Source organism: Hyalella azteca, unplaced genomic scaffold, assembly GCF_000764305.2.
Source record: "Hyalella azteca isolate HAZT.00-mixed unplaced genomic scaffold, Hazt_2.0.2 contig5545, whole genome shotgun sequence".
NCBI classification, from domain to species: Eukaryota; Metazoa; Arthropoda; class Malacostraca; order Amphipoda; family Hyalellidae; genus Hyalella; species Hyalella azteca.
Genome location: NW_025935731.1, coordinates 58,525 through 85,500, shown reverse-complemented (window position 1 = coordinate 85,500; position 26,976 = coordinate 58,525). Strand labels below are relative to the sequence as shown.

At 36.8% G+C, this 26,976-nt stretch overlaps 1 protein-coding gene across 1 annotated transcript in view; it reads left to right on the top strand.

Moving 5' to 3' along the window:
- LOC108671425 (DNA-binding protein D-ETS-6-like) overlaps positions 1–26,976 on the top strand; it is a 56,800-nt gene that overhangs the window by 15,664 nt on the left and 14,160 nt on the right. The window lies entirely within an intron of this gene.

Below are 26,976 nucleotides of genomic sequence, written 5' to 3'. Positions count from 1 at the left end.
ACTAAACCATTTTTATGTTTAAAGACAATTTAAACATATATATTTATATATGATTTGACGATGTATGTTTAGACTTATACTCGTGATGTGACATCATTTAATATCATATTGAAAAAATCATATTGGAATAAATTTCCTTTCACAAGTTCCCCTTTTCTAAGCTCAGTAATAATCAAAATATCAAGATTACGTTGAGAAAAAAATAGGGTAAAGCAAAAAATCCTTTATCAATTTCTTTATTTAAAAAATCGCAATACTTATGGCAGGCAGATCGCCGGCCCCTGATGCTAAGGCACTGCTTTTTAATAGTGCATGCCTCTTCTAGGGTATTCACTGATAGCTTTCAATTATCAGCTAGGATTCCTCGAGCTTGTACAGCATCAGGCGGCACAGCGGGGCATTTGTCCAGCTTCCCTGCCGTAGACTTCAATGAACGCTTTACGCTCTTATGTATCGTAGACTTCAATGAACGTTTTACGCTCTTATGTATCGTAGACTTCAATGAACGTTTTACGCTCTTACGTATGTGTCGAGATAGACATCGTGACGTGCCTGCATAATGCCCCATCTCGCTAAGAATGTTCAAGATCTTCTGGAACATTTCATGGCGGAGGCTGTATTGTGCGCTGTAAATTGAACACTTGGGGAAGCTTTCACGTTTCAATAATGAAAATTTATTTTGGGGGGAATTGGTTAATGTTCAATTACTGAAATTTTGTTGATTTATAATGTTGACTACCAAACTGCCAGTTTAAATTTTAGTTTGAATTATCATCGATCATTTACCGTGACTCCCGGTCGAATTATGGAAAAGGACTGATCCCACTATTGTAATAATCACCAAATACGGTACTACTAGTTTAACCAGTTCAATTTCAGACAGTACGAAGTGGTGCACATATCATGTTAACCCTTGTTATTATAAATTACATATTAAGGTTTGCTTGTGCCCGATGGTCTCCGATCCTAGGTTTGATTTCCACGTGATATGATTTTGTTTCTTATAGATTGTTGATAATCGTGTGCTCAGAAACCGTGTGTAACGCTTGACTGGACCAGGGTACAGCACGCGGGTGCGGTGTGATACCGCGGGCCAGCTAATGGGTCGCTCGGTCACGACAGCGCTCACGGCACTTCGGGCACAGGCCGCTCTACACTGCTGCTCTTTACTGCTACTACACTGCTGCTCTTACTGCTGCTCTATACTGCTACTACACTGCTGCTCTATGCTGCTATTATACTGCTGCTCTATACTGCTACTACACTGCTACTACACTGCTGCTGCATGCTGCTAGCTGACCTTGCCCTTTACGAAGCCTTTAACGTCTTTCGACGCAATCGACGACTGAACGCATGAAGCATGAAACAGCTGCGAGCATGAGTCAGGGCATGACGAGCGTGTGTAACGGCGAATGCTTTACGCATTACGCACACGCGTTACTCACTCGCGCTCCACGGGCCATTGCTCATCCAGCTTTCCATCCCGCCATATATGGCGATCGGGCGACAGTTTTGGTTCATATAAAGACGCGTCCATACAGCATATCTCTTCCTATAATGATGACTTGGTATCAAACTTATTTACATCTCTATATTATTTGGTATCATAGATAGGAGAACTTGGTCTGGTTAGTTTATATGATCAATGACATAGCGTCGATGGAATATTGGGAATGTATGTGATACATGAAAAATGTTGTCTTACTGCCCAGTTTTTTTCACAGCAGGTCTGTTCATATTACCATTGGGATCTTATGCAACCGATAATTATTGCTTTTTTCCACGTTCTTCAGGCGTCATACGCGGACCGTGATGTTTTTTTCTTACCATCTCAATTCGTTGCAGTTACTTCAACATAAGCTTTTAAACATAATCTAGCTTTTTTCTTAGTAATCTAGCCATAATCTAGCCTTTTCCAGCATAATCTACTCTGGAACATTACTAATAAAGATTTATTTATTATTAATTTGAGTTTGGACCGTACAGCAGCAATGCAAATCTAACGTAAGCTATAACTGTTGTAAGCATCACCCTGCAGCAGTTCTGCCCTTTGGTCCCTTCATCAGCCCTGACTCGCCTAAGGCCTGGACACTGGACAGCCGTGCGGTGTAGGCGGGCCTACCGAGCACATCTCGGCGCGCGCTATGCCAAAAATTCTAGTTAACCTGTCATTGAGCGCAGGCAGCTAGCGGCATATGTAGTAAGTTCTGGAAAATAACTTTTATTATCATTGCCTGCGTGTAAGCGGAGTATTCTTACATACTTTATGTAGGTAAAGTAAAGCAGCCGCTAACGTTGAACCAGACTAGTCAGAAAAGTTTAATTGAAAATAAAATTACCATTAGATTAATTTACTTACAAAGTCTTAACCCTTTACGCACTGAATTATGTTTCGAAAGTGAAAAAACAATCTGAACTACTTTTCAGATCACGCGCAGTCTTTGTGTTTAAAATCAGTCGTGTTATCCATTCTTCGTCATATCATTAGTTTTAACAGCTCTCCAATACCGTCACATGGGCGCGAGAAAATGTCATCACGAGTCGACAAGAATTTTTATTGCAGTATCTGCGATGCCATTCGTCGCGCTTCATCATACGGCAACACGAAGCTGCGCTGGGCGATCTTTGTGTTTCCTTCGATGACCGGCGATCTGATTCGATCTGCCTGCAATCCGCGTGAGAAACATCTTTGTAATTTTGGCGATCGAGAAAACTCTGAGATCGTGGGTACGTTTCGTCCAATTTCTGTAAGTTATCGCAGTCTTCTGATATCTGATGAAACACACACTGCATTGGGTGTGGGCACTCAGGATATCCAGCACATTTTCTCATGCATTTTCATTCCTTTGCAAGGCAGCTGCTACATATGGCAGTTTCACACGCTCCCACCGAAGCGCGTAGCGTCACAAAACAATATGTTCCAGAAAACAGCTCACTGATCACTATGTTTACTCGAACTGTCATTTGGCGCAAGAAGCCTAAAGTGCGCGAAAAACTTGCGTTGTCGATAAAAAGCTGGAATTTGCATGGCTCACTGAAATTCTGAGCGTGTCAGGGCGTCAAACATATAAGAAAAGTTCGTAAGGTTGTCATTAGTGTTGGCTGGGCACGCGGTCCAGCTTCCTTGTTAAAATTGTAAGGCGGGGTAGCAGCGGTCGATGGCCAGCTTTTCGGTGGCCACCGGTAACACGTCCGTGAATTCCAGTTCTCGAGTTGCTTTTCCTATCAGCAAATAAGAACTGAGTTGCATGCCTCTTCAGACTGTTGTGCTATGCATACAGACTTGAAAAGAAGAAAGAAGGACTGGAAAACCAAAAAAGCCTGAACTTTGGCTTGCTGATATTTGCCTACTGGTTTGTAGAGAATGATCTCACAAAAAATAATAAAAGTTCTCACATTTAAGTACGAGCGCATTTCTTAAGTACCTGACATACTTTTTAAGAAAGTTTGATGCATAATACTTTCATTTTTCTCCCAGGATTTTTTGTTGGTTCAGAGTTTAATATTTATTAGCTGTTTTTGAGGAGGTAAAGCTGTTTATGAGGAGGTAACACTGTTTATGAGGTTATGGCTGAAGTAAAAATAAGAGCTGAAATATCCTATGACGATAGCAAAACCGGTTACAGAATCCCTGGTCTCAAGAATTTGAAATTATATTTTGATTGTTGCCTAACGAGCAACAATTTCATTTTAAAATGCATTACATTTCGAGTCGAACCTGCCTCATGTGTCTCACACTTCTCCAATTTCTTCAGTATGTTTATCATCAAGTAGTTCATGTTTGATAGATGACACGATAAGTTGAATTTAAAAGTATTATTACAAAACAAAATGTAATCAATTAAGTAACACTTATAGCAGCTACTTTTCAGTGCTACGGACATTACAGGAGGCTTTGGTAGGAGTGACTCATGCTCTGGATGTATGACGTTATGCCAGAGGATATGCCGCTCGGTGGCTACAGAGCGCGTGACATGCTAAGTCATGCTCATCTCAACGAGCATGTAGCGTGACGCAGGCGCTGATATGTCGCTTGTAGAAATACTACTTACTTGAACACATCTTCTATTATTTTTAATATGAGATTGTTGTTATTTAATTTTTTATAATATAATATAATATAATATAATATAATATAATATAATATAATATAATATAATATAATATAATATAATATAATATAAGCCTAAATGAATCAATAAATGTTTCATCAATGCACATTTTCACTGATGTTTTATCATAACTAAAAGAAAGGGAATTTTATTTTTATTTGCCATTCATACCTCTGTTATCATAGAGAGACCACATCCTGTGGCTGCGAGTTGCCTCGTTGAAAATTTCAGTAAACATTTGCTTAATATTTGGATTTTTTTAAATTCCTCCTAAAATACTTATTAACCTACAGATCGTTGACAGATTCTTGGCAATCACAAATTAAGTAGCTCAGCTCATGACTTGATATTACTAATCTAATATAAAATCAAGAATTTCACCCTTTTACAGAATTTATGAACCATTAATATAGGAATTGAACATCTTGGAGGATCCAAATGACTTCTGACCTTAGTTTGCTCGATATCAAGTAAAGTTGTCTCTCAGGATAGCTACCTGCGTTTCATTATCACATTAATTGCCTTGCTTCGCTAACGACAGTTTTTCTGCCGTGTAGGCGCGCTTGTCTGTGATGTACAGAGATTTTACGATCTAGCAGAGAGTTGTGAAATGTGGAGAGAATAAGAAGTGATGACAAGTAATAAAAGCAGAAGATAGTCTTATCTACCGTCATATAAGATGTAAAAATTTGTAAAGCAACCATCAAAGCTGAAAAAATTGATTTTTTTTGTTCGGCCACTTTGTGGATTACATATTTTGTTTATATTATACGTTTTTCGCTTTACGAATAATTTTGAAAACAATTACGAACCAATTACTTGATTGATATTCATTACCTACTATTCATCGAAAACTACGATTCAAATTGTGTGAGCACTAGCGATTGAACCCTTACAGTTAGCTATTGAGCCTTACATGTTTATGCGCATATGCTATAAATGTACATGGAGGTCTTACGCGTATGCTATAAATGTACATGTATATACGCATACGCCATAAATCAAGTTACTGGAAACTTTGGGGTTTTGATTACATCGTTCTTCTCAGCTTGCCTCTTGTAAATTTCAGATAACAATTGGTAATCTTTTTTATCTGTAATTGACGCTCATCCCTGCTTTGCATTGTAAAACACTAGAACAAAGATGCCGTATCTGATTCGGCGTGAGTTGATGGATTACGAGGTGGATGGATCAAAACACAATCTTCAAAATAATTTTTCTTTTATGGTTAAAATTTATAACAACAAAGTGATCTTTTTTGAGTTGAACAAAGATACACTGAAGTTACATGAATGATAAGTTTAAGCACTTGCGCTCGTGTCTTCTACCGTCGCCCTTGGCTTGCAATTTGAAATGCGCGCTTGGAATCTCTGACCGTTAGGCATTCTGGACCGGACTGGCTGCTCCCGATCCTGGCCATCTTCTGACCGATCTTTTGGGGGGAAGTGATACAAGCCTGAAATTTTAGACGCATGTTACCTTTTCAATAAAATATCATTGATCTTATACTCGGATTTATGCCGTTAATTTGGTTTAGATTAGGGAATCTTCTTCAACATGAAGCTTCTGCAAGATGCATTCGAACGATGAAGTGACTGACTTGTATTGCATATTTTTTTCAACTCGAAACATGCAGCATGCTGGAATCATATTTTTCTCCTATTATTTACCTGCAATGGACGTATATCGAAATAAAGTAATTTTCCGTTTCCATGTGAACAACCGCATAGCTTGGCTGAATGTTACTCTTGCCTTTTGTGGCGCTGCAGTTCGTCCTGCTGGTCGTGACTGAGATAGAAGGACTCCGCCCTATCGCTGTATACCTAGCGACCTTCCCGACGCGGACCTACGGAACGAACTTAGCATTCCTTAACCACCCAAAAATGCTATTAATTCTTTGCTGGAAGATTGTTGATCACCAGTAGCTGATAGTTGAACATCCGCGTAAAAACTCGTGATTTGCACTGAGACTGTACCATATCTAGAAAGATGTTATAATGCAAGATCGGTTTCAAAAATTATAGCAGAAATTTACAATATCTTATCAATGTGATATCCAAGTCGTGTTAATATCTTTGAAATTTAGTAATTGGATGTTGCCAAACGAAATTTTGAGCATACAATTCCCTTGAGTTCCTGAATGTTGCCACGAGTTATACAAATGATTGAGTTCGCTGAGAATACAGTGTTGAAAGTTGGTTGGGATTATATTTATATAAGGAACTTTAACATGTATTTGAAGTGGAGGATGAGTGTTGGAACTGACACAAGTAATCTGAGAGCTGATCTCTGAGCTTTTCATTCAAGTGTCGGTGGTCAAATTACTCACGAGACCTGCGATGATGCAGCAGTTAGCCTCGATGTTCTTGCATGCTATGCCCGTTTGTTCGGCAGCCTTTGAAAGTCCTTGAGAAGGATTATAATTAAGGCCTTCGACCTGCATGGCGACCAGGAATATGGATTTTAATTGATTGTCTTGTTACAGTAAAAGCTTTTAGGCGCAACAATGGAGACTTTTATCCAGAACGAAAAATAAGAACGAAACCTTTATCCTGTATAATAATATCCCTCAACATAAAATGATGCTAAAAGAGATTGTTTTCTGTTTAAGCTGACACGCGAGAAATCACTTGATTATGCAAGTTGGACAGAGAAACCTAGCATGTTTCAAGTTGAGTATCCACGTTTCATGATTCGTGGTTTTAAAATTAATCCGCAACCATTTAGAATATTTATAAAATGCAAGTGACTCGACTTGGATCTTGATAATGCAAGTTGGACAGAGAAACCCAGCATATTTTAATTTGAGTATCCACGTTTGATGATTCGTGGTTTTAAAATTAATCCGCAACCATTTAGAATATTTATAAAATGCAAGTGACTCGACTTGGAAATGTGCATGACGTTATGAAAATTTTATTTCACCTACTAACTACTTCTGAAACTAGTACCGCCCCCAAAATTTGCTGATCTAAATAGTGTAATTAAAAGCTCACCTAATCAGTTTGTGAGTCATAAGTAAGTAAATAAAACGCGGCTCATCGAAACTCGATAAAGGAGCGCGAGTAATTACGAGATCGTGAGGACTTTTTCCAGGCCTGATCTGAGGAGCAACCGTCACTTTGGCGGCGCCTTGGAAAACATTCTCTTCTTTGACGTGCAGTTTTTAGCCCGGGAATGCATGGCATGCCGTCATTTCCGGACGGGGGGTGTACCCTGTACCCCCATTTTAGGTTGTTTTCCTCCCCCACCTCATATCCGTACCCCCGGTGTTATCCCAACCGTGTCGGAATTATGAACGTGTCAAAGGTGGTCGCAATATGGCCGGTGGTCAGTAATGTTTGTGGGCTGGGGTCCAAGTCTAAAGTTTGAAATTTGATGATTTTTTAATTTTAATGACTTGATTGCGTTTCGCATTTAGTTTCATGATATATTAAAAGGAAATTTCAATCTGATGTGTTTGATCTTAGTTTTCAATATAAGTACTTAAGCACAAGCAGGATTGAAAATAATGTGTTTCTGCCTGGCGTTCACAATCATGAATAAATCACAATATTTTATACCCCCTCTATTCATTCGATTGTAAACAACATGTACCTTTTTTTAAAAGCCTATCTGCTAAATTTAAGCAGTAACGAAGTTTTTGTATTTAAAGTTAAAATTACAGTGAAATAGAAGAAGTACTTAACCACGAGGAACTAAAACCTAACCCAAATATTATTATTAATGTCAATAATATTCATATTATTACTAGTCATGTTTATTGACATCAATAAACATGACCCAGGTGTAAATTTTACAGTCAGTTTTTATTGTACTCATTTTTTAAAGCCAAGGCGATATCTAACAGGTTTGTGTTTTGCCTGCTAAATTAGCATTGGAATAAATAAATATAATTTTTAAATAAATAACAAAATATATAATTTTTGCTGCGGGAGTGTTGACGGAATACCGTTTACGGCCAATGTGCTACATATGCTGCATTTATTGCTGAATCAAAATACAAATAAGTACGCATTATTTCCGAATAATAAATTAAAATAATAAAATTATTAAATTAGGCAAATAAAGTTTCGCGAATATATTAACTTGAATTACAGTTATTAATACGCTGCATTATTTTATATGATTTATAACTTAAGACAATTTGTTAAAGTTTCTCGAATATATTAACTTGAATTACCTACAGTTATTAATACACTGCATTACTTTATATGATTTATAACTTAGGACAATTTATGATAGTGGTCATTGCGAACACCATCACTATCGTTAATTTATGATTACGGATGAATTTGCGACTTCTCTTCGGTCACAAATTCATCCTCTTCACAATTCTTTGGTCGCAAATTCATCCTGCCTCCTGTCTCCCCTTAGGTTTTAAAAAACACAATTGTGATGCCTGTTATTGAACAGGCTATTATTAATATGTTGCTAGAATTCAGCAGCGTTTGATGATCGGGTAATGGCTTCAAATGACATCAAATTACTACGACATTAACGCATCACCAAGCCTTATGACCATATTTGTTGGGGAGATCTGGGCTAATTGTTACATCAGCGTCACGACCTGAACCACCTGCCATTCTCAGTAGGATTCAAGCTGCATTCAGTGTTATTACTGACAGTAGGGCTTACAATGTTTTTTCTCGCGTTAGGTATATTTAATAGGTACCTCATAATTTATTCGGACGGAACGCGACCCATATAAAATGATATAAGAGACGAAGAATAATGTTCCCAAACAAATAGTGAGAATCGAGATTTTATACAACAGATTTTGGAATTTCATATGAATGGAAGCCTGCGAAAAAATAGAAGTAGTTCAAAGTATATTTACGCGTGTGTTGACTCAACTTATAAATTCGTATATAATAATTCCACGAGACTTTTTTCGCATTATATTTAATAAAAAATGAATTTTTGCTTTTTACGGTGATACCTACTTTATATGCTGCAGCTAAAGTGACTTTAAACGTAGCTTAGTCGTGGAATTCTTCCTGTTTACCCTACTTTGAGACGTGCTCATCTTTTTCAAACCCTTTTTTGATAAAAAATAATGATTTTTCATTGCGAATATTGAAAAACCTTGATAGCCTCCAGAATCAACTTTCATTCTAGAACAGAATTGAGAATATTTTTTGAAGAAGCAAGCTGTGTCGGCTGCCATCTGTTGGTCAGGAAGAAGACCGCAATAGTAGTTCCCTGAATTACATTTTAATCACAGGTTTCAGTTGCCCTGCTTTTGAATTATCCTTCTTTGACCGCCTTTCCTGTCAGGCAAGAAGTTGAAAAAAAATCGAGAAACTAATGTGCCGACAGCGAATCAAGGCCGTTTGATTTAGCCGTGGGTATTAAATTACTTTGCATCCAATGTAAATTCTTAGTATATATACCAATATTATTATATCGTTACTGAGAAATAATATTTAAGCTAGTTTTTAAACGTAGTTTTAATTCTTTGGATCTGTCGGATGGAAGATTTTTATTCGCTTAGTTGCTCTCTCGATTTTGTTCGGTTTTGCCGTCGAATTTGTTTGACAATGTCCGAATATCAAGGTTTTTTTTTCGTAACATATCCTGAATTGAAGCACGTGTGGCGATTATCAATAATATTATCGAATTTGGATAACTATGTATGAAAATGTTGTCAATAAATAACTATATATGAAAATGTTGTCAATAAATAACTATATATGAAAATGTTGCCAATTATTATCTATGTATGAAAATCTTGCCAATAAATAACTACAATATGTATGAAAATGTTGCCAATAAATAACTATGCATGGAAATGTTGCCAATAAATAACTATGTATGGAAATGTGGCCAATAAATAACTATGTATGAAAATCTTGCCAATAAATAACTATGTATGAAAATGTTGCCAATAAATAACTATGTATGAAAATGTTGCCAATAAATAACTATGTATGAAAATGTTGCCAATTCTGCGTTTAACATTCTCAATTACGTACCACCTAGTAATGATATCTTGAATAGCTGGACTTCCTGCCTTTGACCTGCTGTTGGAGCCAGTGGTTCTGCTGTCACTTGCCGGTCAACATTAATGGGAAAAATTTCAAATTGCCCTCAAATACGTACAACAAACTTAATATGAAAAAATTGCGTAATTCTAAATCGATACCGAGACTTAGTTCCATCTAACATCAGAGGTAATTTATAATAAAATTTTTGTTGTAAGTTATTTAATTTATGCAGCAATAGCTTCAGCTGTATTGAAATTTTTCTACGTAATATTTTTATTTTGATATAAGCATAAAAATTCTAAGCAGTTTGAATGAATTTCCCTCTTGATATTCTAAGGTCTTGATTGATTTCGAAAATTTCATACCTCGATTTCCCTTAGAAAAATTCATAGTGCGATTTGATGCTGTAATTTTGCCAACTTTGAGTATGAACATCGATTCAATTGTGAACTATAATTTAAAAGACAAATTTTTGGTTTGATGTTATTTCGCTAATAATCGGAATGAGTTAAAGTCATGTCATTGAACGGATTTTTCCATATATACTAGGTTGTGTCACACAGTTACTGACTTTGCATATGCTTGATATTAGTATCTTATTGATAGCTAAATCAATAAGATACAGACAGTAAACTTGTGTTAGTTGATAGCTTGCTTGACCTAAATATGGACAATCATAAAATTCTCAGGTTATTTTGTAGCCTTTTATTTGTAGGAACTTCCTTATATTGAATTTCTATGTAGCCTGAAAATAATAAACACTAAGGTCATCAACAAATTTTATTCTGAGTTAGGATTCATTTTTATAATTCGTTTACATTGCTACCTTAATTCGAATTTTATGAAATTCTAATCATTTAATAGCATATCCGTTAAATAAATCTTAATCATATCGTGTTTAAATTTTAATGTATTCATGTAGTAACCGAAACGTTAAGCTATCATTGACCAGCTAAGTGTGGGTTGTGACAGGTATTGTGCCCACCTATAATTTTCACACGTTCTACAAAAAACGATGCATCATTATTATTAATATAATATAATAAATAATATTAATATAATGTATGTATATATAATTAATATAATGTAATAATATATAATATTGATATAATATCCCATATACGTATTAATGCCTAATTTTTAACACAAATGAATTTAAAACATGAATCCTTTTAAATGATCAAAAATACCGTACGCGGCAATTATTTTTGCCGTTGTATAATCTATTTTATAGCGTTATAGAATATTCAATCGTTATTTTTATGAAAGTAATATCAGATCGTCAAAATTAAATTGTAAACACCGAACCAGAGAACACATTTTATAAATATTCGTGACAATATTCCAAGAATTTAGTAAGGTGAAATTTAAAGCAAATCAAATTTGTCGCTAAAGACTGAATGCCAGTAAACATTTACGTGGACCAACGCGAAGAATTAGTAATTGACCCCTCACAGTTAGTCAGTGCCAGGGCAACGACGCTTATAATTAAATAATTGCCTGTCGCTCATGCCTCTGAACTTCCCCGAACGGAAGCGCTTGTTTACCCCCCCGGCAGAAAATGTTGAACGAGTCCCATGCTAAATATTTCCCGCTTCTTGTCCCAAGATAAACAATATTGGCGAAGTTGGCATTCCGATCGTTCTTGCGGGACATGCTAGGCGCACAGTTCTGGGAGCCCAGAAAAAGGTTTTCAAGTGACCGCAAATGAGCGATGTATAGCGGAGATCTTGGCAAGGTGCCCAAAAGTATGCGCTGCATACTTTTTTCTACACGTGAGAGCTGCATTGGTCGGCGCGTAGCTAGGCTGAACTGCCAGCGCTTGTTGTAGCGCGGTCGTTCGTTGGCATTTCGGGTGTTCACCTTTGGTTTAGACGGCCCTCGAGAGTCTTTTGTCACATAAAAATATGATCAGTAGTTAAGTTTTGTGCTCGAATAACTTGATTATATGTTATAAAGTATTTAAAAAAATTAAGACTAATAAAATGTGAATTTTTAGCGCAGTATTCGCAACAGGATAAATAACGATACATGGAGAGTAATTTTGAACTAAAACCTATACTCGAGCAATGCTTTTCATTCATTATGCAAGAGTTAAAATGAAATGACTTCTGTGTCATAATTATTTTTCGTTGATTGTGAACAGGCTCGCGTCTTGTTGGAATATAATTCGGCGGAATTGACGGGTTGCTAGGAATTATTTTACAGAACCTCGAAATGCAGCTGATTTGTGCTGACTTTTCTGAAGCAAAATAAAAATTCATTATTTCTGAAATGATTTGCTGACGAGTGTTTCTTTGCAGGTGTAAAAATAATGAACAATTTTGAACGTATATCCACCGATTAACTTCATATATTTGTTCTTTTAATTTATTTAAATGATAACTTTTAGTTATTTAACTTTTTTGTTACTGAAAACAAACATAAATTATTGAGCCATATAGAAAAAAAATTATGTTCATAAATCGTTTGATTTACACTGAGAATTTACTGGGCACATAAAAGTCCGACAGAGAAGTTGGTGAAAAGTTTTCATTCTGCAAAGAAATTTACTGCCGTGAATGACTGTCAATTTTGCGGCGCAATAAATACGCGCACATCGAGCGACTGGATGTGATGCTGCCTTCCTGCCACGCTTATCTCTTCACGATCCGGTTATTGTTCCGAAGCGTGCGATCCGTTATTATTTGATATTATTTACAACACTCGACTTCCATCGTGTTCTATATATCTATGAGATTAATCTTTAAATGAAAATTAACTTTCTACTCTGACGTCAATCTCGCTTGCATTGACGTAACTGGCGTCGATTAGATAACAGTTTTGAGTGCTAAAATGATCTTAGGTAACATGAGCCCAAACGGAAATGAAGCTTGCTTTCACTTTGTTCTTGTCGTAGATGATTATAATATGCCATGAAAGGTCGCCTGTAATATTAACACCTAATTATTCGCCTAATTGTGAAGTGCTATCGCCTAGGACGCTTGAGACTCGTTGCAGGTCTGGCTCATATGCAGGCCTCGCAGTCAACATTTATTTTCTCATAGTCTATTGATTTATTTTCCTGTATTTTCCACGACTGCGGTCATGAAATACATGTATCAATGAGATTCTTTATATTACAATTAAATTAAAACTCTAAAATACTAATGTCTTTTCTCGGCCTAATCAATGGACAAGTTGTTCATTTGTAAACTAGAAATATGTTTTCACTGTCGCAAAGGAGCATCTAAATTTATATCTTTATATAATGACTACCGAGAAATTACTAATTACTTTTTATTTTCATTTTCACGAAAAAACTCACATGACAAGAATTTATTTGTTCCATTCAAGCAATGAGTTCAGGTCCGTTTCGTGAACGCTCCATGAGAGTGAAATGAAAGCTAAAACCAAAGTTAGAAAGGAAAGTTTCGCTTAGCAATTATTAAACTCAAATTATTCAGACAGGGGGAATTGAACATCGTTAAATGATCGTAAATTCGCTCAATATCATAGATCATGATTTTTCTCGGTATTGCTCTTCTCATGCTCTCAAAATACTGATGAGTGTTTTTCTTAATCTAATGTCACTTTAATTTAGACATTGATAAAGCTAAAATAAAATAAAAAATGGCTTTAAATCTAATCCAATACGATCGTGCTTATAGCCTTGGATTTAAGACTCTATAAAGTAATGCATTAATCTTGCTCTCCCTTTGATTGCATCTCGGCGTCATAACAAGATGTAGCAAATGGAGATCATTTTTGTGATGAATTTCTCCTGTTAACCTTTGCAGTGTTCCAGGTATTGTGGAGTGTCTCTCTCAAGAGGATACTACTCATCACTTATATTGTTACTAAGAGTCTTTACTACTGATTATCATCAAGACTTGATCTATTTACCGTAGTTCTTGGTAACGCAAGACATTTGAAGTGTGTCGTATCATGCACGCAAATGCGAGTGAGATAAACGCAATTCATCATTTGATATAAATCTTTGCGTAAATGACCTTATGGTATTTGGTAGAAAGTGCTCATAATTATCAAAGAATAATATATATTAATTTTTTAAACGACGGGCCTGGCCTGAGACTGCAGTATGTCGCTTAACTCTAATCTGATGATGTAATCAGCGCCGACCACGGCTCGAACTAAACTCGAATTTTTCACCTGAGCAACAATTCTTCTTTTCACGTTTTCCGTATCACGAATGCATGTATACTTCACGTTTTACTTTCTAAATGACTCCCATTCTAGAGCTCAAAGAAAATATTAAGTAAACATTTAAGCGCTTCCTTTACGGAACTATTTTCACTTACAATATGACTCCTTCAACTCGAAAGAAAAAAAAAAACAGTATACGTGAGCGCAGTTTGCAGCATCAGCATATTGATCAACACACACACATACACAGTAGCACTCCTGTTCATTGAAGTTGAGAGCCAATTCTGAGAATATTATCTCTTCTCATAGGCACTCGATCGACATTGATCGATAAAAGTGATGCATGACTGTTCTGCTCGGGAACTTGTTAACAACAATTGTTAATAACCCTTGCAAATTACGGTCTTCTTTGTCATTTGAATATATTAATGAATTTTTAAGAAATACAGCTTTCATCATGACATTATGAACACCTTTCTGGAATCGATGAACTACGAACTAGTCTCCGAGCTTATTCTCAAGTTTATTGCATTTAATAAATTAACTTTGCAGTTGATTTCAGCATGTATTTTCATTGTTTTTTTTTCTAACTCTCTTAAGCATTTAAAACTAGTTTATTCCAATTTTATGATGTGCAAAGAAACCCATACCAACCGTTTGTTTATTTCGTCATCATTTGATGCTCGTCATCATTTTACATGTCAACAGACTAGGTTCAAACGACTTCAGATGATTACCGTATCAATGTTATCTGCTTCTGAATGGCGCTCCCTAGGTTTCCGAGAACTGCTTTCGTTATCAGTTCTATAAAACAGGCCATCCTCTTGTACAATGCATGTGGAAGAAGCCAATGCATGGTGGTGAAGAGATCGCTTTTATAACGATTAGATATCGACCGCTGAAGTATTGTCAGTTCTGATATAATTGCGAAAACTTCGTGGAGTTCTGAGAAGCAGTTATCACGTTGATGAGTCTCTGTATGGCATTAGCATGGACGTACAGTTACAGAATAATTGGGTTTCATTAAACAAAATTAACAGATGACACAAAAAGCTATTTTTTAGACCATTATACTTATGCAAGCCAAATTCAGGTCTGAGTATTTCAGGTAGCAACATCAATATTGCTGCAAATAGAAATAACTTGGAAAATGTTGAATAATTTTATTTGTATTGTCATAACGATAACGATTACCGCACTATATTTGTTGTAGTGAATTTGCAATTGTTTTCTCTGAGTTTATTGCAGCTAAATTTGCTGTTAATGATTCAATTTATAACTGCATTATCCAGTACAAGTATTATAATGATTTTGGGAATTCAGATAGTACCTATTTTATTTAGTTATAGTCGGTAGGTTCAAATGTTAAATAATTTATTTTCAATTTCTATTACATAAAGACTACACTCATGCGGGCAACCAATGTTATAATGCATGAAAGTCATAACAGCAATATATGTTCATGCTCATTAATCCTCAAACCAACGTTCGATATACGCATCGGCGAGTAGTAACCATGAGCCTACGTGCCAAGTTTTTTTGTCTCTCTAAGAAGCAATCATAAGCCAAGTTCATGCCAGAAATCAGGTTCACGCCCTTCGAATTTCGCACTAATCTTCATGTTCTCTGAAACTCTCACTCTGGCTGATCTCTGCTAGCCAACTTGTCTTGCAATCGCGTCCAAAAATTATTTAAAGTGCGAACGAAGAATGAAATTTCAGGTGCAGGTAATATCCCGACAAGATAAGTATCCTGGATACGCACCCCACCAGCATTGCTTCTTTGTTTGTGTGCTGATGAAAAGTGTGTCGCTACGGTTTGTCTCCACGTCGTATATGTCAGCGTCCGTAAGTTGGCAACAGGTAAAGGGAAGCGGAATTACCGCCCGCGTTCTTACATATATATTTTTATTTTAGAGGCAACGCCGTGTTGATTCTCGTTAAAATTTAATTGGACTGCAGTAATACGATTTATTTTCCAAATTACAGCGTGCGGCCTAAACTCCTTATACACATTACAGTCCACCGCACGAGTCTACATCATCCTTGAGTTTTGATAATCACAATTATTTTACATTGAGGTAATTAAATCGTAGATCCGAACACAAGATTTACTGTCAATATTGCTTCTCTTATACAATGTGCGTCATTGCGCAAATAATGAGCGGATTCGATTGGCGGTCCGATCAGCTACCCACTTGTTCTCATCACAGATCAGGTGTAACGTGTTTTGTTGAAACGATTCTGTTCTTATAATTGAGTGTTATATAAGTGTGACATGTGTTATCGTACAATTTTGGGATGATCTCAAAGTGAAATATGCTTCATGTGCTGACCAGTTTGTCCATTTAGTGTAGTCTGATGCAAATTAATTCTGTATGAATTATTGGACTCCGCGATTTTTACGGAATATGGAAAAAGATAATTTCGAAATTACAAAATAATTCATGGAACAATTAGCTCTAAAGCCTTGATGTTGATGGTTTTACACTCGTTGGATTTTTTTTGGCTTTATATGAGCTTTGTAAATCCGCCTTTTTTCACTTTAGGGCATTTAAGCTTTAAAAATATTTAATTATGATTTGGTAAGAAATCGTGTCCGTCGAAAAGTTCTTGAAATTAATTTGTGCACCTGAAAACTTCTTAGCACGCATAAGTGTGTATCGTTTACTTAATTCTTCTCATTGTTCCCTAATGTTTAATATGATTTTTAAATTCGTTTCAATTACTTCGATAGCTTAACTTCAATGCGCATCATTGTAATTCATGTTAAATGAGCATAATCTAGTTAATGCATAGTGTTATAGTGTTGTCTCAGTGCATCTCCATTCTAGACGATGCACTGCTTGTGCTTAATATTGTGTGATTTAATGTAAGTATCTAATCCAGGGGACGAATTAACGCTCAAGCTTAGTAACTCTTAACAAATACACAAATACCATGCGACACATTTCATTCGTAATTGCTCTGTATTTATATTCCGAAAATTAATGTTACTTTATTTTTTATATCCTATGCTTGACTTGAATCTCAAGTTCAAAAGTTTCCTCATGGTGGAAAGTAAATGGTTATTGAAATTATTTATTTAAACCCCCTCGAAGATACTTCGGCTTTGCTCATATATTGTTGGGGTCATCGCTCGGAATAACCCCAGATACGGGGGCAGTGGGGTTTCAGTAGCTAATATTAACACATGATACAAGAAGCTATATTTGGCGACCATTGCACCTATGCATGCCGTGGGCAGGTCTGAGTATTAGAGAGAGCAACATCAATATTGCTGCAGGCTGCGCCCACTCATGTATCGTCACTCAGAAAAGTTTACCTTTATTTTTTTCTCCTTTATATCCCTGACTGCACAACACTCTTAGTAGCAGTACGATATCCAGAGAAAAATATATTACCGGCAATTAGTGAAGCAGAAGTTCAAAATAACGCCCGCAATCATTCATTAGGTTCGTTGGTTTACTTTGAGTCACAAAATGAACAATAATTTACAAAATTAGGGTTTCAATGATTTCATCAACACACGTATACGGTATTTTCTGATGAGTTGACTGTTTTTTTAATATTTCTATACATTCCTGTTTTCATCAACAACCGCTAAATTAACATAAAGTGAAGGATATAAGAGAGCTGCTTTTTCAAGTAAATAATAGCATAATATTTTATTTCTATGAGATACTATTATTAGTATGCCGAGATCGTGACAGCGTTTCGTTGGAAGGCGCGAGCAAATTAAAAGGATATTTTGCCCCCTCTCAATGCTGCATATCAATTTCAATTTAAAAATTATAATATTTTAGGTAGGCATTGGAGAGTTGACAATTGTCTTCCTAAACTTTGTGCGTGGATTTAGAAAGGTTATTTTATTTTGAAATGATATGAAAACGATAATGTACCAGAATTTGATCAAATCACTGGTACTATTTAGCTCGAATATTAATTCCCAATGAAATTAATTATTATGCAAATAGAATACTTCAATGTTGTGCAGTTTTTTGATCAAGTGCTTTCACATATAAACTAAAAACAAGGACAAGCATTTTGGGTACATTTTTGAGTCACAGAAATTAACTTCCATTTCTGTATTCTGTCTAGTCTGCTACAACGAATTGTTGGGCTCATTTTCGCACCACGAACCACGCATAGGATTAGAATAAAACTGGCAGCTTTTATCGCAGAACTGGCTGCGAACTCGCCTGCATTTACTCCCATTTCTGTATTTTGTCGAGTCTGCTACAACGAATTTTTGGGCAGATTTTCGCACTTAAAATCAAGCATGAGATTAGAATAAAACTGTCCACCTTTTATCACAGAACTGGCAGCGAACTCGCCTGCATTTCCTTCCATGTCTGTACTTTGTCGAGTCTGCTACTACGAATAGTTGGCAGATATTCGCACCACTAACCACGCATGAGATTAGAATAAAACTGGCCGATAACTTTCAGAGAACTCGCCTGCATTTCCTTCCATGTCTGTTTTTTGTCGAGTCTGCTACAACGAATGTTGGGGCAGATTTTCGCACCAAAAATCAAGCATGAGATTGGGAACTCCGCGTGTCCTTACAAGGTGCGATGCAGCGAAGCACATGCGGACAACTTGAAGCAACACCCACTCCACCCTGGTTCGACCTCCCAGGTTCCTGAGAGCGCACGCCTTTGCTCCTAATTCCTTTTATAGAATTTTTTTTGAGTCACAGAAATTAACTTCCATTTCTGTATTCTGTCTAGTCTGCTACAACGAATTGTTGGGCTCATTTTCGCACCACGAACCGCGCATAGGATTAGAATAAAACTGGCAGCTTTTATCGCAGAACTGGCTGCGAACTCGCCTGCATTTACTCCCATTTCTGTACTCTGTCGAGTCTGCTACAACGAATAGTTGGGCAGATTTTCGCACCAAAAATCAAGCATGAGATTGGGAACTCCGCGTGTCCTTACAAGGTGCGATGCAGTGAAGCACATGCGGACAACTTGAAGCAACACCCACTCCACCCTGGGTCGACCTCCCAGGTTCCTGAGAGCGCACGCCTTTGCTCCTAATTCCTTTTATAGAATTTGGTCTCTTCCATAATGAGCAGATGCTAGATAAATATTACTCGGCCTATCCACATCATAAAAATTTAAGCCTAAATTTCTGATTGATACGAAGATGGTAATCTCGATATTATTATATATAAAGAAAAACTATAATCTTTAATCCCCAATTAGAATTTTACATTAGTTCATAGCCGCTCTTTCACTTGCTTTATGCCTTACTTTGTTTTGGTTAGGAAGTCGTATAACGTAATAGTAGAATTGATAGTCATAAAGACTGATAAGATACTGAGGGCAGTGGGAAGAGCGAATGAAACTCTTAACCCTCATCCGTCGTATAGGGTGCGGCGCGGGAACTTACTTATTTGAATTGCGCGCCACGTGGCGGCCATTAGTCCTAGGAAGGTGGCGCCATGCGCAATATGGTGCGTAAAAGAGTAAGTTCCCACGCCGCACCCTGTATAACTCTCCGGGAACATAAATTTCTGTAGCAACCTGAGGACGTTTGTACGCAACAGAGAACATTTTAAAGTTATCGTACGTGGCGGCAACCATCAGTGCAAGTCATTTTGCGCTCACTATAACGTATCCTTTTGGAAGTAGACTTGTGACAATATTACTCCGGTTATGACAGGCGGTAAAGAGGGTTGAGCTTCCTCATTGAAGAGGAGTCGCCTGAACTATTCTGGACCGCATCCAGCAACTTTCTAGGAGATGCAACATTTTCTCCCTATGCATTTTTCACTTCAGGAACGAAATCTCGAAAAATATAAAACCTTTTTTTTTGGGCAATATTTATATTTTGTTTTGTTTGAAAAATATTGCCAAAGAAGAAATGCTCACTTGAACAATTTCTACAGATGCATCACAACTTCTAGAATTCTAACATTTATTGCGTTACATTCTCATTAGGTTCTAAATTCATCGTTTCCTTTGAAGTTTTAAAGGATGCGTCTTATTATAATACGACTATTCATCATGGAGTAGAGTTGTCAAATACCCGACCATAAAAGGAGCGTAGCATCCCAGACGCTTGCGCTTCCACCCTTTTTCATAGGCAGGATCACCGCCTTTCCTATTCGACGAAGGCTCCTAATTAAATCGCCATAGAAGTCTTCATCACTGCTATGGACGATTTTTCATTTTTTTGCAGCTCTTTTCAGTGTATATGTAGGGGCTGGGATCAGGAAATGAGCTTTATTTAACAATAGCCAATGCGCTTTACATGCATGCGCACTGCACGATGTACCACTATAGTTGCTGCCCTAAGTTCGGTGGATTGCAGCTATAATGCAAAATCTGTGAACCTGCAACTACCTGCTACCTCTAAATTTTAAAAATACACTCGTAACTTCTTAAAGCAAAATGTCAATATATGAACACCGAGTGAAATTGTTGAAATTATTTTTAGCGAAATTATTGAGTGAAATCATTAACTCGGTTAGTCAAATCGTTAAAAATTTATCAGGATTTTGTGTAATTGTTCCTGATTTACGCTAATGAATTATTTTATTGCAATCTAATCATCAAAATCTAACGATCAGCAAAAGTATACTTAAGTTACAAGGATTAGCGCGGCTGAAACAGTCTTTCTAAAAAGGACTGGAGTTTCTCTGATGTAAAAAAGGATCCGTTGCATAAGAAATTACCGAAGAACGATTGGCCGTACAAGGTCCGCAGTCACTTCGGTTTTGCTGCCTCGTGGAGACGCCCAAACTTTACGTCTGGTATACGTGGTGGAGACAGACACTTGCATATACGCACTGAAGACCCCTTAAATCGCTGTGCAGACTAATGTGTTTAATGAATAAAAAGTTATGTTAGTTCCTAAATGAGTTATGTTAGTTCCTATATACCTACTGTAAATTCTACATGTTATTTTACCACATTTCATTGTGAAGATGTTATGAGGTACCTTTCTTCTATTTTTAGTAGCTTTAACTAACGTTTTTCCAGTCCATTTGCAGCGTTATCCTGATCTCATAATATAAAATTACCATGTACGGATTATCGGTAGCCTTTGTGATCATACCGTGGTTGGAGATACAGCTTCCAAAATTTTTTTCTTAATTGTTATGCATGGTAGCACAAGTTCACACATAGCAAATTGGACAAAGAATATTTGTGTTGCGCTTTTCTTCTCGCTCGTTTCTGTGACCAATAAACTTAATTCTCCCTCAATTATTTTACGGTGAAATTTTGTGATCCAATTCATTTTTTTACAATGCAGAGTGATTGGTGAATGACCAACCTAAAGGTACAGCCTAATATGAAAGGTAAAATTCTATATATTTTATTAAATTCCCATATTAATATTTAATATTTGTTCCTGCCTTGTTGACTTGAGCGAAAGGTAAAATTCTATATATTTTATTAAATTCCCATATTAATATTTAATATTTGTTCCTGCCTTGTTGACTTGAGCGACAGGCACCAACCAGTTTTGCGCACCATAGCAGCGATGCCTGGCGCCGGCCGAGGCGTGTCAATTCTCCCGGCTGTAGAAACTTTTTTTCAGTAAAATTCATACCAAAAGCTCGAATATTATTTATTGAAAAGTAAATAATCGCATTGATTTTGTAAGTAAATATCAGTTTACACCCGAAAGATTGAAAGTTCTATTACTCTTCGATTAGTTTTTAGTTCCCACGAGGTTCCGTATAAGCGACGTAAGGTGGAGCCTCTTCCTCACACCGGCGCCAAGTTTTTCTAGGGGCGAAATTATTGCATTGGAGATGAATTCTGGGAAATGCGATCTAGGAAATCCTGGGTTGTAAATTGTACGTGCATGCTAGGGACGCGTCGATCCTTTTTAGGTCAGTTGATGTTGTACGGTAAACTTGACAGTAAAAGGGGTTCATTATATAATAGGAGATACGAACTTGACGCTGTAAAACATCAGGCTGACAATCTTATCATAGTAAGATTTTTGTTAATTGCCCGACTTAGTGGATACCGATCAAATTAATTATAATCAAATAGGATAGAATTGTGAGGGCTTTCTTTGGCGAGGCTTAGCTTACATAACGGATTGTTCGCAATAACTATAGACATTTATCTCGGTGATCAAACTCTAATGATGTTTATGGCAGTGCGTGCAAAATTTTCAGTACCCCTATTGCTAATTGAGAAATTTAAGGATCTGCTTCAAACAAAACTATCATAATTTTTCTTACTTTCTGAACTGCTTCTGTCTTTATATTTCTTGGTTGTTTTCCATAAATGTACTTTTATTTGGGGACCAAGATCTTCATCGCATATCTCAATGCGCTTGTTCTAAAGAGTGACATCCTGTAATTACATAACACATACTGTAATAACTGAAATACAGACTTCTTTTTTGGCAAAGCTTGTCAATAAGGGTGAATTTTAAAGATAATTCATGTCGAACACTGAAAGATTTTACAACTATTAGGTGTGAGTGTAGTAAGATTTTACTATACTGCCAGGTGTGAGTTTAGTAAGATTTTACTACTGCTAGGTGTGAGTGTAGTAAGATTTTACTACTGCTAGGTGTGAGTTTAGTAAGATTTTACTACTGCTAGGTGTGAGTGTAGTAAGATTTTACTACTGCTAGGTGTGAGTGTAGTAAGATTTTACTACTGCTAGGTGTAAGTGTAGTAAGATTTTACTACTGCAAGGCAGCTCTTTGTCGTTCTTCTCCGTTGTTGCACCAGAATATTACCTTCAGGGAGGCCACCTGTACCGACACCACCTGTTTCCTGAAGCCGCAGCTGCAGCCGAAAACTGCAGCAGGATCTAGTTGAATTTGGGCTTCAAGATTCAAGTTACACAATATTTTCAATTATTAGGATATTGTAAAAAGAGTTGTTGGTTATTGAAAGGCCTGGGGGATGGTATTCTCATAATGATGAGGCAGTATTATTTTGCACGAGCCACGTTATTCAAGGCTTCAAGATTCAAGTTACACAATATTTTCAATTACTATCCAGATATTGTAAAAGGAGTTGTTGGTTACACTGTTAGAAAAACGGCGAAAAAACGGTCCCACTGGCATTCTAGTGGCCTGTCGCCCCGTGAAAATAAACTGTTTCGCTGTTTTTATTAGATGTTTTACGGTTTTCTAGTGTTAAATTAGAATAAAAACGGCGACACGGTGTTTCTTTTCACGTGCCGACCGGCCACTGAAACGCCGGTAATACCGTTAACGGTAATTTTTCAGTGAACAAGGGTAACAGTGATATGAAGGGCCTGGGGGATGCTGTTCTCATAATAATAAGGTTCTCATAATAATAAGGCATAATAATAAGGCAATTATTTTGCCACGTTATCAATTGGGTGAATTAAACTTGAAGAAAATTCATGATATGAGCGGAAGAGGTTTTTCTTCTGAATAAATAGAAACTTACTCTTTAAGTATATCCTTTGCTTAATCTAGTTTCTTGACTGTAATGGCTCCTTAAAATATCGATTTTTTGTTTATTTCATTGTAGAATTAAGTTTGCTCTACTGAAACACAATAGCCATTTGGCTAATTAGCCTTGAGTAAGCGTGTCATACTAGGTGCGGAAATTCGTTTAATGGATAAAAGCTGAGACGAATTACGCAAATCAGCCAGCAATGTGAAATCTTAGATTTTTCCAAACTTTAGGTATCACTTATTTTACCCCGATGTTGATTGCACGTGTTGCATTTCTGATGGTGTTGGGTTTTTGATTGCACATTTTCTGGACAGCATTCGTCCCTAAAATTCAGAACTTTGTTAAGCTTCAGGTAGATGGCTGGGCTTATACGAGTATTTTCGAAAGTTCTGGAATTTAAGGCTCAATTTGTTGAAAAATTAACTATTTGTTTAACTGAATGTTAATATGCGGATCTGTACAGCCTCCGAACGTATGTGTCATAAACATTTCAAATTGATGCCAAAGTGATCGCAAGCAGAGGCGAAGAGCACGTGATTTCTTTTGAAAACGTTACCCGCGTCAGGTAACGTGCGTCTCTATGATGAAGGTTACATGGTTTGCCACAACGCTTAAAATGCGTGCATATACGAGCTGTGAAGAACCAATGTTTTCAAGCGAATTTTGCGGGGTATAGGAACGGTTGGCAAAGCTCCAAAACTCAAACAGTGCGAACCTTGCTGAGAAATTTACTAAGAGTGCAGATTATATTAAGCTACTGCAACTTTACTATTATTCATTGATTCCAATTCATGACATATCACAAGCAACAAGTGAGAAAGTCAACATTTTTAAAATAAGATGCCGCGTGTAAGATCTCTGTTTAAAGGTCATTAGCAGTAGACTTGTATTTCTAGATATATATTCATTATTACTGGGTGTAATTAAACGTTAATAAATCGATGAACATTTAATTTTAAAATTTCTCTTATCATTTATGTGTTTACCTAAAGTTGAATTTGGCTGGCTTATGAACGGCAATGTTTTGAGTGCGAAAACGCTAGTTTTTTAATTTATTTGGGCATTTACAAACTTTGTAATCGAACTAAATTTTGAACGTCTAATAATTAAAGTTTGCCGATATTTGAGTTTCGTTTACCTTTCACTATTGTCAGTTGTTGCCGTATATAAGGAACAATAACATTAGAATTATGTGTTTTTGCATTTATCCATTTGGCAACTAAGAAATGGTCAGTCAGCAACATAATTATCGTTTATTAGCTCAATAGAAAAAAAATCGCCTAAATTTGATGCAAGATATGTAAGCTAGTAGGCTATTGCAAGTATTTCTACAGACTGTAAGTTACAATTTCCTGACTTGAAGTTCAACGGACGTTAAGGGAAGGAAGCACATTCGCTTCCGATTGCATAAGAAGACGGACTTCTCCGTTTCCTATTTCAAACGTGAAAGAACTCGTGCATTGCTTATTTTCGAAGATGTGCAGTCTATTCAAAGAAATTATTGGTTCCATAAATAATACTATTGATTTTCCCCGTTTGATAAAGTTACGCTTCCTATTTCTTGCGGTAACCAGTCTTAACTTATTGGTGATGCAGGCACGGTATTGATTGGGGGTTATGGTAACGCACAATGGCTGTTTTAGCGTTCCTGTAGTATTAATGACGTAAGAAATATCGTGAGTTACCCAGAAGTTCCCTAGCGATTCACTTGTTTACGGCAAGGAAAAACCCTCGTTGGCACCTTCCGGGATTTCATGATACGATTAGAAGGTTTCCCCAAAGGCGAACTGATGACGTACGATGACGTCATAATATTGATGCCTGAGTCACTGGATTGCCAGCGCTACGCAACCGTACCTCGAATAATTCAATCTCTCAGAATGTTGTATGATTTTTCTTCAAACTGTTACCTTCTGATAAGGAATATTTTGCTAAGAATTAGTTAGCGAGTACCTTTGTTACTTACTTAGTTAGAATGTAACTAGCAACTGTAGAATCCGTTTCTTTTGCAAGTTGCCGGTAATCTCTAATAATCTTAATGGAGTGCCAACAACTGATCACTGACATTGCCTGGCAATGTCTTAAATGAGAGTTATATAAAATATGAGCAGCATTTTACGATTGAAAAACTTAATTTCAAGTATATCGCACAATAATTTAAATTCTGATACCTACAGGCACCGGTAAAAATTGCAAACATTGGATATCTGGCAGTATCTGGCAATGTTTTGCTGATGTGGGCCACCACGCTCAGCTTGCGTACTACCGCCCAGTTAACCTTGACCCTGAAAACCACGCACTGGATTCAATGAAAGCGAAAGTGTTGCCAACTCTCGACGGATGGCACACATTGTGCTTGTTCAGCTGCTATCTGCTGTCTCTGAAAGGCAGGAGGCGGAATTTAACAGCTCAAGAAATATAATCTTCAGTTAGGGGAGATGAGCGTGGGAATTTGATTCTAATTTGAAAAATTGGGGGGGAATTTTTGATCTCATGAGCCAACTAAACAACGTAGTGGTTCGATCAAGATATTTAGAGGGGTGAATGATGCCGAACACTTCTTTGAATAGGCGTAGGGAAAATATAGACATGTCATAATTGCATGCGCGGTTGACTTACCGATTTTCACGAGTACTTTCCATTTCCGTTCCCGCACTTATAATTTTTCTCCTTTTGTGCGTTATATGCGTTCTTTAATAGAAGATATGTAGATAGAAGAAGAAGATATAAATCCCTTATACAAGAATTGGGAGTTGCATGCGCTTTCTTTAAGCTGGATAACTAGATAAATTAGCTACAAGGCTAGACTGGATTTGAGGAACGAGTTTTCATGAATTTTTCCAGGTCAGTCGTCTATTCTAGACAGTTCTGACGTTACCAATTCTGAACGGTTACTGAACTTATAACGTATTTTTAATTTAATCTTCAACTTAGGTAAAAATATTCATGAAAGGAAAGCTTCCATAGACACAAACAAAATAATATAACTCAGTACTCACTGCAGTGAGTGACAGAGAGCGCATTTTCTCAAAATCGACGAAAACGTGAAGTCACAGACAGACAGACGGACGGACGGACAGACAGACGGACGAACATGACGAGCACAATACCGCCTTTTTTTCCATAAATGAGAAAATGTGCTAAAAAAATAGGTGACCGGCTGTCCTTTAACTCCTGACATGCATTTTTCTGCTACAAGCTGTATTCATTTTAAGCCTCATTACCATATTTTCCTCCTTTGAACTGAAGGATCAGTTTAAATGTCCTAGTGACCTCGATATTAATGCGTACTTTAGGTGCAGAGTAAA